Source organism: Triticum aestivum, chromosome 7D (genome assembly GCF_018294505.1).
Source record: "Triticum aestivum cultivar Chinese Spring chromosome 7D, IWGSC CS RefSeq v2.1, whole genome shotgun sequence".
Lineage (NCBI taxonomy): Eukaryota > Viridiplantae > Streptophyta > Magnoliopsida > Poales > Poaceae > Triticum > Triticum aestivum.
This window is the reverse complement of record NC_057814.1, coordinates 32799298-32815978: the sequence shown is the minus strand read 5'-3', so window position 1 is coordinate 32815978 and position 16681 is coordinate 32799298. Positions and strand designations below refer to the sequence as shown.

The window sequence follows — 16681 nt, the reverse complement described above, 5'->3', positions numbered from 1 at the left end:
TCCGCCACCATCACCGCCCAGCCGGCGGCCTTCTGGGCCTCTCGTGGCCAGCGCCCACCTGCCCCGCACCTGGCAAGGCAGCCCCGCCCCCTGCATCGACCCTGGGTGGGGGCCCTAACACTAGGGTGGTGTGCCAACTATGTGGTCGTGAACGCCATGTCGCCTCCAAGTGTCACCGCCGCTTTCAGAGGAGCTTCCTTGGCATCGGCAACGACGGCAAGGGCAACGAGCGCCAGTTTGCCATGGCAGACTTTGGTCCTCCCGCTGCCGCCCCGGCTGCCCACATCGCTGCCGCCCCGTCTGCCCACATCGCCGCCAAGGGCAAGGACCCGCGCGTCGAGCAGGGATACACACCATCCTACCCTGTTGATCTAGCCTGGTACATGGACACCGGCGCCATGGATCACTTGACGAACGAGCTCCACAAACTCTCCACCTACCAGCCCTACTACGGGCACGATCAGGTTCACACCGCCAATGGTGTAGGTATGCCCATCTCTCATATTGGCCAAGCATCTCTTTTAACTAGTCATCCCTCTAGGCAGCTCCATCTTCGTAATGTTTTACGGGTACCCTCGGTAACTCATAATCTTTTATCTGTCCCTAAGCTCACCCTTGATAATCATGTCCTATGTGAATTTCACCTTTTAATCTTTTTGTTAAGGATCGAGCAACTCGGGACGTTCTGCTTAGTGGCCGGTTGAGCCAAGGCTTGTACCGTTTGGAGGATCCATCCGCCCCGTGCGTCTTCAGCGGTGTTCGTGTGTCGCCTTCCTAGTGGCACTCTCGCTTTGGTCACCCCGCCACACCCATCGTTCGCCACATAATCCAGCGTCATGAGCTGCCATTAGTGTCTAGCAATAAAGAGATGTCCGTGTGTGATGCCTGTCAGCAAGGCAAGAGTCATCAGTTACCTTTTGTTTCATCTACTAGAGAAGTAAAGAACCCTCTTGAAATTGTGTTTTCTGATGTGTGGGGTCCAGCACAAACATCTGTTAGTGGTCACAACTATTATGTCAGTTTTGTTGATGCCTATAGTCGCTTCACTTGGCTTTATCTTCTTAAGCGCAAATATGATGTGTTTGATATATTCATACAGTTTCAATTGCATGTTGAACGTCTACTCAAGCATAAAAAAGATTGGGGGGGGGGGGGCGAATATCGCAACCTCAACACCTTCTTTAATAAGCTTGGGATCTCTCATCGTTTATCATGCCCGCATACACATCAGCAGAATGGCGCTGTTGAGCGCAAACATCGCCATATAGTTGAGACCGGCCTCACACTTCTTGCTCATACTTCTGTACCCTTTCGTTTTTGGAGTGATGTTTTTGCTACCGCGTGTTTTCTCATTAACAGATTACCTACGCGTGTTCTTAATATGAAAACTCCGATTGAGCTTCTCTTAGGTGAAACTCCTGGCTATACCTTTTTTAAGGTGTTCGGGTGTGCCTGCTGGCCTCATCTCCGTCCTTATAATGATCGCAAACTTGAGTTTCGCTCTAAAAAGTGTGTTCTTAGGGTATAGTTCTCTCCATAAAGGCTACAAGTGCCTCCATGTCCCAACCAATCGAGTCTACATATCTCGGGATGTTGTTTTTGATGAGACCGTCTTCCCCTTTTCCGCCATGCCTCAGTCATCCACCACAACACCTTCTATGCATTCATATCCTCTTATGCCTGGCCAATTTGAAGATGTTGCATATTCGCCTGTGTTGTTACCTAATCATGATGCAGGAATTGGACGTGGAGCTCGCCTGGAACTCCTCCCCGACGGACCCGCTACGTCGCCTGTGGTGCACGTCGATCGGCCGGCGCATGCACCGCCTCCCGCCCTCGACTCCGCACCGGGCGCCCCGTCTCCAACCGCGCCTGGGCCGGAGCCCATGCTGGCTACTGCGACCGGGCCAGAGCCTGCGACGGCCTCCTCTGAGCAGTCTCCGTTGCCACCTCCTCGCCCGGACTCCCCTCCATCGACGCCCTCGCCATCCGCGCGGGCGTCCTTGGTGCCTACTTCGCCCGGGTCTGCAGCGGCTCACACGCCGCCTGGCCTGCTGTCGCCTGGTCCGCCGTCACCCGGCCCGACGTCACCCGGTTCTTTTTCGCCGGAGTCCCCTAGAACAGCCTCACCTGCTCCGGACATCCCGCCGGTCCCGGTGTTTGCTCCCCCGCGGCGTCCACACACTCGCAACCGCAGTGGCATTGTTCGTCCCAAGGAGCGCACCGATGGCACGGTCACCTATCTTGCTGCTTGCCTGGCTCATGCTGTGGATGATCCAACCGCCGAACCACGCAGTTATCAAGCCGCTATGAGTATTCCACACTGGAGGACTGCTATGGAACAAGAATATCATGCTCTTATGAAGAATAAGACCTGGACACTTGTTCCCCCTCCGTCTCGCGTCAACATCATTGATTTAAAGTGGGTGTTCAAGGTGAAGAAACATGCAGATGGTTCCATTGAGCGCTACAAAGCGCGCCTAGCTCGTGGCTAAGGGCTTTAAACAGCGTCAGGGCCTGTACTATGAGGATACATTCAACCCAGTTGTCAAGCCTACCACTATTCGACTTCTTCTGTCTCTGGCAGTTTCTCGCGGATGGTTTCTCCGCCAGCTTGATGTGCAGAACGCTTTTCTTCATGGATTGCTTGAAGAAGAGGTTTACATGCGGCAGCCACCTGGATTTGTTGATCACGCTCAGCCTCATCGTCTCTGTCATCTGACGAAGGCCATATATGGACTGAAGCAGGCTCCCCGTGCCTGGCATGCTCGCCTGGCTTCAGCTCTACGCACTCATGGGTTCATCCCTTCGACGGATGATACTTCACTGTTCTTGTTTCAGCGACCGAGTGTGACCATGTACCTCCTTGTGTATGTGGATGATATTGTCCTGGTGAGCTCATCCCCGACGGCTGCTGATGCTCTTGTGACTGCACTTGGTCGTGATTTTGCAGTTAAGGATTTGGGACAGCTTCATTTCTTCCTGGGTATTGAGGTCGCTCATCAGTCTCGTGGCAGTTTGGCTCTCACCCAGAAGAAGTACTCTCTTGATCTCTTGCGCCGTGCTGGTATGCTCAAGTGCAAGCCATCGCCTACGCCCATGTCCTCCACTGACACCCTTTCTGCTGCTGATGGTGCTCTTCTCTCTCCTGAGGATGCTACTGAGTACAGGAGTATTGTTGGTGGCCTGCAGTATCTGACGATCACGCGTCGTGATCTCTCCTTTGCGGTTAACAGAGTGTGCCAGTATCTTCATGCTCCCACTGATGTACACTAGTCTGTTGTGAAGCGCATACTGCGTTATGTGCGTCTCACTGTCTCCTTTGGTCTTCACCTGCGCCCCAGTTCCTCCGGAGTTCTTTCTGCATTATCTGATGCTGATTGGGCTGGGTGTCCAGATGACAGGCGATCCACGGGGGGACATGCTGTGTTCTTGGGTCCTAATCTGATCGCCTGGAGTGCACGCAAGCAAGCCACTGTTTCCCTCAGCAGCACAGAAGCTGAGTACAAGTTGGTTGCCAATGCAACTGCTGAACTTATGCGGATTGAGTCCCTACTTCGAGAGCTAGGAGTTGCTCAGCCACATCCTTCGGTCCTTTGGTGTGACAACATCTGTGCTACGTTTCTGTCGTCAAACCCGGTGTTCCATGCACGGACTAAACACATTGAGATTGACTATCATTTTGTGAGGAAACGTGTTGCACAGAAGCTACTACAAGTCAGGTTTATCTCTTCAAAAGATCAACTTGCGGACATCTTCACCAAGCCTCTACCTTCTCCCATGTTTGAGGTCTGTAGGCGCAATCTCAACCTCCTAGATACTTCAGGAGTGAGTTGAGATTGAATGAGGGTGTTAGACTTCGTATTATAGCCCTACTGTGTAAACCATACCTTATTGGTATTGGACTTGTATGTAATCATTATATATATGTGATAGGCCACCCCTTTGAGGGTTGAGCCAGTTCCCCCAAAACCTACGTTTTACAAGCGGCAGTGGGCCTGCCGACTTGCCCGTGCATGTTCCCCTTTCCGGCGCTTTTATTTGGTTTTAGTTTTGTGCGTGCGCGATGTATGTGGCGAAAATGGCCTCGCCATCGTCTGTCCGACGCCAGCCTTTTGGATCGGATTGCGGCGCCTTTTCCTGATGCCGCCATGACGGTGAGCCACGTGGGTCGTGTTTGGCCCGTTCTGGTGCGGCGGTGGATCGCCGATCAGTACGGTCGCTGCCATGCGGACCCGACCCCACTTGTCATTTGCACTACAACAGGGTGCAGTACTGCAGAGGATCTCATCCGCCGGCCGCACGGTCGGGGCTTGAAATTTAAGTTAATGTCAGTTTGCGCTCCGACCCAATCACACACACACACACACACACACACACGCACACACACACAGTCAAGGATACTTCCACTTCGACCAGCCTTCCCCTCTCTCGTGTCGCTCCCCCACGGGGCGCCCAGAGCGCAAACCCTAGCCGTTAGACGCGCTCCATGTCATTGGCAGTGGTGACGCATCGATCCGGACCTGGGGATCTGAACTCGTCATGCTTGTCCCGAAGACCTCATGGTAGCACGGGGAGCTGCCGAGTGAAAGCTCCGCACTTTATCGCCGCCGCCGTCGATGCTCACGGGTGCCACTCTCTTCTCGAAGATGTCGTCGTGGTGTTCCTCATGTCAGGGTTCCGGGTGAAGACCCTTGTTTGTTCTAGACTCGGTAGCAGCGACGCCCGTTCTCCCTCCTAGGAGCGTTGTCGCAAAGCTTAAAGTGTTATAGGGCGTAGCGTGACCACGTACTCAATTGTTTCTATGTTCTATTTCAGTAGCATAGCCACATGTGTTCTGCGTGATCCGATTTTTTCAGGATCGGTGTTGTTTTAGGGCTATTTCACCGTCTTGAATCGTTTGGTCGTGTACGATTATTGCGATCGAAAAGCCTGTTTGGAGAGTACGAGCCCATCCGTGAAATCAGCTAGCGCACTATCAACTACCACATCGAGTACCATCACTATCGTGAGATTGATCTAGATAGGCGTGCGCCGTTGCTTCATTCATGATCCACCGCTGTCTTTCTCTCATCTGTGATCTGTGATGTTGAAATGGGCCAGGAGGAGGAGAAGGGCATATGCCTCCGATCTCGCATAATATATCGAGGGCGCGCCTGCGAAGAATCTTCAGAAATCACCACAGCCAAAAGCTTTGTTTAAAATCTGCTCTGATCGAGGCCGCGCGCGGGTATGGGGCGGTGGGAATGTATGTCGCGGCCTGCCGCCCAGATCGACGCATCATGTGCTGCGGGACCCACAGAGCGGCCACAGACTGCTCGCCCGGCCCCACCTGTCAGACTTCTGCCTGTCGAGTGAAGTTAGTGCGAGTAGTATCTTCTTGTCCTGATGATGACTCAGACGTTAATTACGTGTTCGTTCGTGGATTAACAGTAGAGCGCACGTTAATTACGTGTTCGCTTTCATGATTAGCCGCCGGTGGCGGTGGTCTCCGGCCAAAGTCAACACTCGACGACACGCGCGACGTGAACATGTGTTTTGGGCGGACTAGATCAGCCATCGCAGATCATGCATGCGTTGTTTTGTTCCGTTGCACGCAAGATTACAAACCCCGCCAACTCACCGACCACGACAGATAGACGGCGACGTGCTGTGCGTGGTTGATGCCAGCCCTGTCTTCACTTCGCCACGTCAGATTTTAGGCAAGATCGGGGATGGTGGGATAACTCCGGTTACGTGGCTACGTAGGCAAGAAAATAAAGGAATTGGATGTTTTTAAAGGTTATTAGAAGTATAAAGCATCTTAAAAATGTTTAAAAAATACATCAAGGTCTCTATATCAACGAACGATCACTGCCGCTATCGGAACAAGCCACTGACACTTCGTTGTAGCCGCTCCCACACCGGAGCTGGTCTGACGTTGTCGATGACAGTTGAAAAGTCTTCGTGCACGTGCACTTAAGGACGACCGTCAAAGAACATCAGTCATCACTGTTAAACCCTTTAATTCGATATGAGAAATCTGACACCAACGCACGATAGACCTCAGAATGTATTGAAACTGGGGAGTGACACAAATCACACCAAGAAACAAGAAACGTAGCAACTAGGTCCCCTGGGAACCATCTAATTGATACATCGACTGCAAGCTATCGGCGCACCACAGCTCACATCCAGAGCCAGCGTGACCTTGGAATCTGCAGTCGGATTGAACGCGGGCTGGAAGTCTTCAACCTCGATCCGAGAGGGACCATCACGCCGAAGGGAAAGGAAGGCTGATCATCGCTTTATCACTCCGACGACAACACAACTTGAAAATCAATGAAGAAAACACCTATACAAGCGGCAAAATCCACTAGCGGCAACCGCCAGCATCTCACAGAACCATGCCCGACACCCGCACAACAAGATCAAGAGCCATCTTTCCATGGTGAAGTTGGGGTTGAGGCACAAAATGCCCCTTAGCCGACTGTCGCCATCTCTATGAAGATTGCGCCTAGAGAAAGCAACGCCCATCGATTCGACGGATCTGGGCAGAAAATGTCAGAAGCTCGTTGACACCGCTACAAGTGACCTCGCCGAGATGGGGGACAAGCTCCCGCATCATTATTCCACTGCGATGCCACCACTACCACCTCCTTGCAGCGCCTCCGGGGATCCTATGTTGATAATTTGCCTTAGAGGCAATAATAAAATGTTATTATTCTATTTTCATGTTCGTAATTAAGCTCATATTTCTGTGCTGAAATTGCAATAATTCTTGATTGAGAGATTTAGAGGAAAACTTAGTTGCATGTGTGGAAACATAAACACCAAATATCCCTAGTCTCACCTCTAAGACTAACTCATGTATTGCAGATGATCTTGTTTTGCTGATCATGTGCGCATTATTAAAGTAACAAGGATACTCGCAGTAATGAGAGCACATTATTGGTTGAACAATGGTGTTGGATAGACCTAATATTTATGATATATTGTGAGATCCCATCGTCACTTAGTTGTTGATATTATCATATAAAGAGCTAACGTTTACTTAGGTCCTTAGACCATGAGAATATCGCAGCTAAGCCTTCATTGCTTTGGGGTTGCCAACCATTTCTCACAACATTGAATCGAGCGCCATCAAATTATGTTGAAATGATGCCATATGAGATATGAAATGAGAAGAAACCCAACTTGTCTTTTTAATTTGGGATGTGATGCATGTGTAAAACGAATACAACCAAATAAGCTTGATTCAAAATCAGACAAGTGCTACTTTGTAGGTTATCCCAGTGAAACAATAGGGTATTACTTCTATCACTGAACTGAGGTCAAAGTGCTTGTTGCAAAAAACAGAAGGTTTTGGAATGTTCTGGAGGGTCCTAGTGGGTTGCCCCTTTTGATGGCCCAAGGGGTAGTGTCACTTGGGCCCAATTGGGCCCCAAAGTGGCGTGTCACCGCCACCCATAGCCTTGGAAGGCAAGGTGCAAAGGGGGGAGGAGTCCTCCGTCGGCCCAAGGAAAGGCAGGCCCTCCTCTAAGTTGGTTGCCCCCCTTCCCTGGTCATCTATAAATAGTGGGGAGGGGTGCCCCCCCCAAAGGACACAAGTGATCCAAGGCAGCTACACCCCCTGCAAGATCTCTCCCCCACCCCCCTCTCATGTTTTGACTGATACGTCATAGGCGACTCCTCTCTCGATGATCTTTGTCCAGTACAACGAAGTGCCGCCGAAACACTACTTCGATTGGTAGAGAAATTTTCGTTGTTGGGAGGTTTTGACCTGGCTGCGGGCAGCCCTGTCGATGAGGGGGGCCAAGGTGGCCGACCGCACAGGGCCCCCGAAAGCATGGGGCCCCCGATTGAAGAAAAATGTAAAGGTAAATTCCCTGCACATGGCCCGCTACAGCCTGAGACCTAGGGTGGTGACCGCTACGCCAGTCCTCCGCCGCCGCCTCTCGTGATCTCGCATGCCCTTGTGCAATGAATCCCCGAGTGCTGGTCTACTGCAGAGCGCCGCCGGCAGCCGCTCTCCCTACTAGCTGCTCCGTGCAAGCACCAGAAGTGATTCCCGTCCTCCGCCCGGCCGCTGGACGCTGTCCTTGCCTCGTCTATTCTGAAGACTAGCTGCCCTCCAAAGACAAGAAACACCGGTGCTGCTCGTCGCCTCGGCAAGTAATCAGTGGTTAATTTACTAATTTCTTGGATCGATAGAAGCAAGCAACAATAGGAGATGCATTCGAAGATTGAGCTGACATGATGTATGTGTTAATTTCTAAATTTATGCATTTGAACAGTTAACTGATTTCTTTTTTTTTTTTGCTATGTAGGATTAAACCCGAATTGATTCATTTTTATATCAATTTTATTTCATGTTACAGAAAGATATGATGAAGACATAATTTTTACTGGCGCCCTGCAACAATATGAGAGGAATGGATGAAGCAAACTATTGATTTGGTATCTTTTGTATCCTTTATTATTATGTGTACTTTTTTGCCATGTTTAAACTATTTGGTTCGATCATTAAGCATTGAGTTTCAGTTCTACAATCTGAGTAGTCGAGCAAATTTATGTATGCTTTGGATGAGGTTTTCCTTGGATAGCCATGAAGTGTTATTTGGCCACTGCAATCTGAGGTATTCTTCGGAACTTCTTTAGTTATACAAATTTTAAAATTTTAGAACTCTATTTTGTGTTTCGTCCCGGGGTCCCAAATTCCTGGAGACGGCCCTGGCTGCGGGAATCGACAAATCGTCACCAACACCTTCTTCTTATTCTCGGTCGCGTTCTTCTTGATGAGATTGATCCATCCCGTCATCTTCATAATGATCATAGGCGTGTTTTTACACATGGCATGGTTTTCTACAACCTAACCCTACTATCTACACGCCTACCGCATAGAATGAAGGTCGCTCCACTCTCTTATCGCCGCAACGACAGTCAGATAGGGAGGGGACAGCTGGTCTGGCCGTCCGCGGAGCAACAGATTTGGACTATTTCCCTTTCATCTCCCGCGGTAATGGTTAACTCTGAAGGATGGACATTGTAAACAACAATGTTTTACTGGAGGTTGGTAATTTTCTTTCTGAACAACTCAATGGTGAGCAATGTTAGAAAAAGATGGATGCCCGTCGCATCCACATGTCGCCATCCTGGCTCGTGACGCGAGCGTACATAGACGCATGCATGAACACGACGAAACTTGAGCGTTAGTGAATGCGAACTATAACTTGCATATGGACCTTTGTTCGCCGGCTGTGCCGATCAATCGATCAGCCGAGACAAGAACATATTCAATGCAGCTTTCAGGTTCGATACGATCGATCCCGGTTGTTGGGTAAACAAAAGAAAAAGATGATAAATGATGTGATATGACACGATCCCACCACTTGCTGTCGTCGTCTATCTCACGCAAGTTTCGTGGTGGTTGATAGGCCTAGCTGAAAGATGATGTGGGATGAGATGCTTTTTGTCTGTGGCTCACACGAGTGGGGACTCAGAATGATTGGCTACGTGTGCATGTACATGCCATACCTCCCGCCCGAGCTCGGAAGATGCATGCATAAATGATCGGCAGCGATTTCCAGGCAGAAAAATGCTTGCCACTTGCCGGCGCTAGAAACACGCGATCGAGAAATGTATCACGTAAGAGCATCTATAGTTGGACTTGCCGGCATCCCTCATATTCAGTGGCGGAGCCAGGATTGGAGAAAGCCCCTGGCCCAAAAAAATTTGCCGCAAGGAAAAATCTTAACGTCCATAAGGCTTTTAACTACCTCAAAAAATATCCCATACAAAATATGGTTCAATTGCACGAAAATTTTAGAATTTAAACTCAATGCTTAACAATACAACAAAATAGATAAAAACATGACAAAAATATAAAGAACAGTATGTGATAAAAAAGAGTACCAAATCAATGTTTTACTTCATCAGTGCCTTGCATAATCTCATCAACGGTGGAAGAAGAGCCAACACCTTCAAGACATCAAAATCAATATTTCATAAGAGAGGGTATAAACATCAAGTGAAACATATATCATTGATACAAATCTAAAACCTTACCACTTCGATGAGGTAAAAGCACTTTGCGAGACCTATATGATTGAAAGAGATATACAATATGTAATGAAATTGGCAATTACCTCAATTTGAGTTCAACAATACCCTAGATATATGACTGGACACACACACACACACACACACACACACACATTATTTCAATTAAAGTTCAGTTCGAAGCAAATTATACATTAATACAAGTAGAACATGGTATAAATGGAGAGCATCAGGGGAGAAACAGGGAGAGCATCAAACAAAATTACCTGGTGCGCCAGCGGCAGCCGAGAGTGAAGCAGCCGGCAATGAAGAAGCGCCACGCGGGCGAGAGAACGATGCACAGGACAGGACAGGAGCAGGGTAAGGGGCGGGGGGAGGGGCGGAGGAGCACGGCGAACGGCGGCCTGAGCGCTGGGAGATCGATCTTGTCGTCCTGCGTGCGTGCGGACTCGGCGGCGGCCTCAGGAGCGTTTCGTCTGCGCTCGATCGTGGGGTTGTGTTGCCTCATGCGTGTGTGCGTTCTGGTAAGGCAGCCCATCAAGGTTTGGGCCTTCGTCTTTCCACCGAGCTGCACCCCGGGCCTGGAAAAAAAAAATCTAATTATAGCCTGTGAAACTTTTCACGCCCCGGGCCTGGGCCCTGGGTGCCCGGGGCCCAGCTCCGCCCCTGCTCATATTTGCCATTCTACATCCGTGTATCTCATATCCGGCGTCTTATATCCATACTAACCATGCACACGATGATCTATGCTACGTGATCAGACGACGGACAACAAAATTAAGATGCAAAGGAACGCAAAATCAGTTGTAAACAGATGAACATACTTCACCACATCCAAAAGATCATAATTCGTCCACGGACAAGTTCATAAACTTCTACAACTAAAATGATATAAACATTGAAGAGGAGGGTGGCCGGAATCACCACTTCCTCGCCGGGCCTTTGCCCTCTCGGTCGCGGGCGCATCTGTAGGCGTCCACGGCTGGTTGAGGGTCTTGGTCGTCGGACGACGAGGTGCAGTTGTCGCCGCCGTCAGAGTCGGAGTCGAAGAGGACGATGAGCCCCTTCATCCGACGGACCGCCCAGTCCTATTCCCGCTTCAGCCTTGCCACCCGAGCCTTCTCCGCAGCTGCCTCCTTCGCATCACGCTCCGACTGCTCAATGGCTAGCCGGAGCGCCTTGGCGTTCTTCTGTCGGAGGCGGTGAGCGTCCGTCTCCGCCGTCATGAGGGAGCGGCGTTACACCTAGGCGAGGAGACACGCGTCCTCGTCGGCGTCTGGCTCCGTCCCGCGGCGGCGGCGCGCGGACTGCTCCGCCGCCTCCCTCTCCCATGCACGCTGCCTCTCGCGGCGTGCGCGTGCGGGACGGAGGCGCGGGCACAAGCACCCAACGCTGGCCGGCAGGGGAAGGAGACGACATGGGGCCGGCGCGGACTATGCTGACCGGGCATCGCTGCGCGCGGGCCGGGAGGGTCCAGCTCCGAAGTCCGCGTTGCACCGTTGTAGGAGGTGCGGCAACGCTCCAGATCCGGAGTTGCCGCCAGTCTCCACCTTGGGCCGCTCCAGCGCAAGGAGGGCCATCTCCTCCTCGTAGTTGAGCTCCGAGCCATTGTTGCTCCCGGAGCTGCTCATGGTGGTGGATGGGATCGGAACCAGAGAGGGAGAGCAGTGGACGGACGGAGCGAGGGAGAGAGAGAGAGAGCTAGGGTTTGAGCTCGCCGTCCGGATTGGGGTTTTTTGTGGTGTCGGTGATGGGCCGGACTTGTCAGGCAGACGCGCCCGGGCCGCCCATATTCGTCCTATATTTGTGCTGGATATAAGGGGTGCCGGTCAGCCCGGCCGTTTGAGGCCCATTTGAGAGGTTCGATTGGGTCGAATTTTTATGACAGTCATTGACCGGACGGTCTGCGACTGTGCCCAGACGTTTGAGATGGGTATGAGAGACCCGGCTGTAGATGCTCTAACCCCAACGTGTATTGTGCATGATTTGTGCCATACTTCAACGTGGTTTGGTTGTTGAACCGCCCGGGGAAAAAATCGGTTCTTGAGAGTTCATTCGACTCCCACATGAAGCTCCGAAGTCGAGGCAGAACACGGCGTCTCGACGAGGCCGAGTCTGGAATGAGATGGAGACTGGGATGCTGCGACATCGCAAGCGGAAGCGATGTATAGTTTCCACCGAGGAAGGGGCTTGGATGGGGGTTCCGCCATTGCTGGAGAAGGGCCTTGCTTGGAGAGACGATTTGGAGCAGGCGTGGGAAGGGGCGCGAGGCAGGGGTATACCGCTGGTGGGGGCCGAAATCACTGTTCTGACCTTATTAGCAATCTTTGTCGCAAATTGAACTCGACATGGAAGTATTTCAGTATCTGACCCTTTTAGCAACGCCATAGCCCGCGGCGTTTCTGCTCAACTTAGAAACGCCGAACCAGCTAGCGTTGCATTGATACGTCTCCAACGTATCTATAATTTTTGATTATTTCATGCTATTATATTATCTGTTTTGGATGTTTATGGGCTTTATTAAACACTTTTATATTACTTTTGGGACTAACCTATTAACCCTGAGCCCAGTGCCAGTTTCTGTTTTTTCCCTTGTTTCATTGTTTCGCAGAAAAAGAATATCAAACGGAGTCCAAACGGAATGAAACCTTCGGAAAAGTTATTTTGGAAAGAAAGCAATACGAGAGACTTGGAGTGCACGTCAGGGGATCAACGAGGAGAGCACGAGGGAGGGGGCGCGCCCACCCCCCTGGGCGCGCCCTCCACCCTCGTGGGCCCCTCGTGGCTCCCCTTACCGACTTCTTTCGCCTATATATTCCCATATACCCTAAAACCTTCGGGGAACAGAATAGATCGGGAGTTCCTCCGCCGCAAGCCTCTGTAGCCACCAAAAACCAACCGGGACCCTGTTTCGGCACCCTGCCGGAGGGGGGGATCCCTCACCGGTGGCCATCTTCATCATCCCGGCGCTCTCCATGACGAGGAGGGAGTACTTCACCCTCGGGGCTGAGGGTATGTACCAGTAGCTATGTGTTTGATCTCTCTCTGTCTCTCTCTCTCTCTCTCTCTCTCTCTCTCTCTCTCTCTCTCTCTCTCTCTCTCTTGTTCTTGATTCGGCACGATCTTGATGTATCGCGAGCTTTGCTATTATAGTTGGATCTTATGATGTTTCTCCCCCTCTACTCTCTTGTAATGGATTGAGTTTTCCCTTTGAAGTTATCTTGTCGGATTGAGTCTTTAATGATTTGAGAACACTTGATGTATGTCTTGCGTGGGATACCCGTGGTGACAATGGGGTATTCTATTGATTCACTTGATGTATGTTTTGGTGATCAACTTGCGGGTTCCGCCCATGAACCTATGCATAGGGGTTGTCACACGTTTTCGTCTTGACTCTCCGGTAGACACTTTGGGTCACTCTTTGAAGTTCTTTGTGTTGGTTGAATAGATGAATCTGAGATTGTGTGATGCATATCGTATAATCATACCCACGGATACTTGAGGTGACAATGGAGTATCTAGGTGACATTAGGGTTTTGGTTGATTTGTGTCTTAAGGTGTTATTCTAGTACGAACTCTTGAATAGATCGATCCGAAAGAATAACTTTGAGGTGGTTTCGTACCCTACCATAATCTCTTTGTTTGTTCTCCGCTATTAGTGACTTTGGAGTGACTCTTTGTTGCATGTTGAGGGATAGTTATATGATCCAATTATGTTATTATTGTTGAGAGAACTTGCACTAGTGAAAGTATGAACCCTAGGCCTTGTTTCCTAGCATTGCAATACCGTTTACGCTCACTTTTATCATTAGTTACCTTGCTGTTTTTATATTTTCAAATTACAAAAACCTATATCTACCATCCATATTGCACTTGTATCACCATCTCCTCGCCGAACTAGTGCACCTATATAATTTACCATTGTATTGGGCGTGTTGGGGACACAAGAGACTCTTTGTTATCTGGTTGCCGGGTTGCTTGAGAGAGACCATCTTCATCCTACGCCTCCCACGGATTGATAAACCTTAGGTCATCCACTTGAGGGAAATTTGCTACTATCCTACAAACCTCTGCACTTGGAGGCCCAACAACGTCTACAAGAAGAAGGTTGTGTAGTAGACATCAAGCTCTTTTCTGGCACCGTTGCCGGGGAGGCTAGGTAAGCGGCACTCACATCCCGTCAACTAAGCTCTTTTCTGGCGCCGTTGCCGCGGAGGTGAGTGCTTGAAGGTATATCTTTAGATCTTGCAATCGAATCTTTTAGTTTCTTGTTTTTTCACTAGTTTAGTTTATAAAAGAAAACTACAAAAAAAATATGGAATTGAGTTTGTCTCATACGCTTCATCTTTTTAATATCTTTTGTGAGAATGATGGAAAGGAAAATTGTGCTCAAGTGCTAGAAGAAGAAGTCTATAAAATGTTTGGCACTGAATCTTTGAATGATGAGCATGATTGCAATGTTGTTAGTATGAATTCTTTGAATACCCATGATGCTAATGATATGCAAAGCCACAAGCTTGGGATGCTATGTTTGATGAAGATGATATGTTTAGTCCCCCAAGTTTTGATGAGCAAATTTATTATGATGAAAGCATGCCTCCTATCTATGATGATTATTGTGATGACACGTATGCTATAAAGAATAATGATAACCATGAAACTTGTCATCTTGATTTCAATTTTCAATCACATGATAGTTATTTTGTTGAGTTTGCTCCCACCACTATTCATGAGAATAAATTTTCTTATGAGGAGAGTAATAAAATTTGTATGCTTGTAGATCATGAAAAGAATGCTTTATGTGATAGTTATATTGTTGAATTCATTCATGATGCTACTGAAAATTATTATGAGGCAGGAATATATGCTTGTAGGAATTGCAATAATATCAAGTTTCCTCTCTATGTGCTTAAAATCTTGAAGTTATGCTTGTTTTGCCTTCCTATGCTAGTTGATTATTGTTCCCATAAGTTGTTTGCTCAAAAAATCCCTATGCATAGGAAGTGGGTTAGACTTAAATTTGCTAGTCATATTCTTCATGATGCTCTCTTTATGTTTCAATTCTTATCTTTTATGTGAGCATCATTGAAATCATCATGCCTAGCTAGGGGCGTTAAACGTTAACGCTTGTTGGGAGGCAACCCAATTTTATTTTTGTTCTTTGCTTTTTGCTCCTGTTTAGCATTAAATAATCTATCTAGCCTCTGGTTAGATGTGGTTTTGTGTTTTAATTAGTGTTTGTGCCAAGTAAGACCTATAGGATCTTCTTGGATGATAGTTATTTGATCTTGCTGAAAATTCCAGAAAATTTCTGTTCACGAAAACAATTGTTTAAAATCACCAGAACATGATAAAATACTGATTCCAATTGCAGCAGATCAATAATCAAATTATCTAGGTCTTCCTATTTTGGTAGAATTTTTTGAGTTCCAGAAGTTTGCGTTAGTTACAGATTACTACGGACTGTTCTGTTTTTGAGAGATTCTGTTTTTCGTGTGTTGTTTGCTTATTTTGATGAATCTATGGTTAGTAAAATAGTTTATAAGCCATAGAGAAGTTGGAATACAGTAGATTTAACACCAATACAAATAAAGAATGAGTTAATTACAGTACCTTGAAGTGGTGTTTTGTTTTCTTTCGCTAACGGAGCTCATGAGATTTTCTGTTAAGTTTTGTGTTGTGAAGTTTTCAAGTTTTGGGTAAAGATTCGACGAACTATGGAATAAGGAGTGGCAAGAGCCTAAGCTTGGGGATTCCCAAGGCACCCCAAGGTAATATTCAAGGACAACCAAGAGCCTATGCTTGGGGATGCCCCGGATGGCATCCCCTCTTTCGTCTTCGTTCATCAGTAACTTTACTTGGAGTTATATTTTTATTCACCACATGATATGTGTTTTGCTTGGAGCGTCATTTTATTTTCTTTTGTTTTGCTTGCTGTTTGAATAAAATACCAAGATCTGAAATTCTTAAATGTTAGAGAGTCTTGACATAGTTGCATAATTATACAACTACTCATTGATCTTCACTCATATCTTTTGGAGTAGTTTGTTGTTTGCTCTAGTGCTTCACTTATATCTTTTAGAGCACGACGGTAGTTTTATTTTGAAGAAATAGATGAACTCTCATGCTTCACTTATATTATTTTGAGAGTCTTAGACAGCATGGTAATTTGCTTAAATTGGGAAATTAATCCTAATATGTTAGGTATTCAAGACTAGTAAAAACTTTCTTAAGAGTGTGTTGAATACTAAGAGAAGTTTGATGCTTGATGATTGTTTTGAGATATGGAGGTAGTGATATTAAAGTTGTGCTAGTTGAGTAGTTGTGAAATTGAGAAATACTTGTGTTGAAGTTTGCAAGTCCCATAGCATGCACGTATGGTAAACGTGATGTAACAAATTTGAAACATGAGGTGTTCTTTGATTGTCTTCCTTATGAGTGGCGTTCGGGGACGAGCGATGGTCTTTTTCTACCAATCTATCCTCCTAGGAGCATGCGCGTAGTGCTTGGTTTTTGATGACTTGTAGATTTTTTCAATAAGTATGCGAGTTCTTTATGACTAATGTTGAGTCCATGGATTATACGCACTCTTACCCTTCGATCATTGCTAGCCTCTTCGGTACCGTGCATTGCCCTTTCT

The 16681-nt window shown here is 48.1% G+C and overlaps 1 long non-coding RNA gene across 1 annotated transcript; it reads right to left on the bottom strand.

The window, feature by feature from the left end:
- Window positions 1-6007: 6007 nt before the first annotated feature.
- LOC123169426 (uncharacterized) lies at window positions 6008-10438 on the bottom strand. Its single transcript, XR_006484806.1, has 3 exons — window positions 10308-10438; window positions 9895-9960; window positions 6008-6676 (listed from the first exon to the last, which is right to left on the bottom strand). It is a non-coding gene; the product is annotated as an uncharacterized lncRNA (long non-coding RNA).
- Window positions 10439-16681: the final 6243 nt, after the last annotated feature.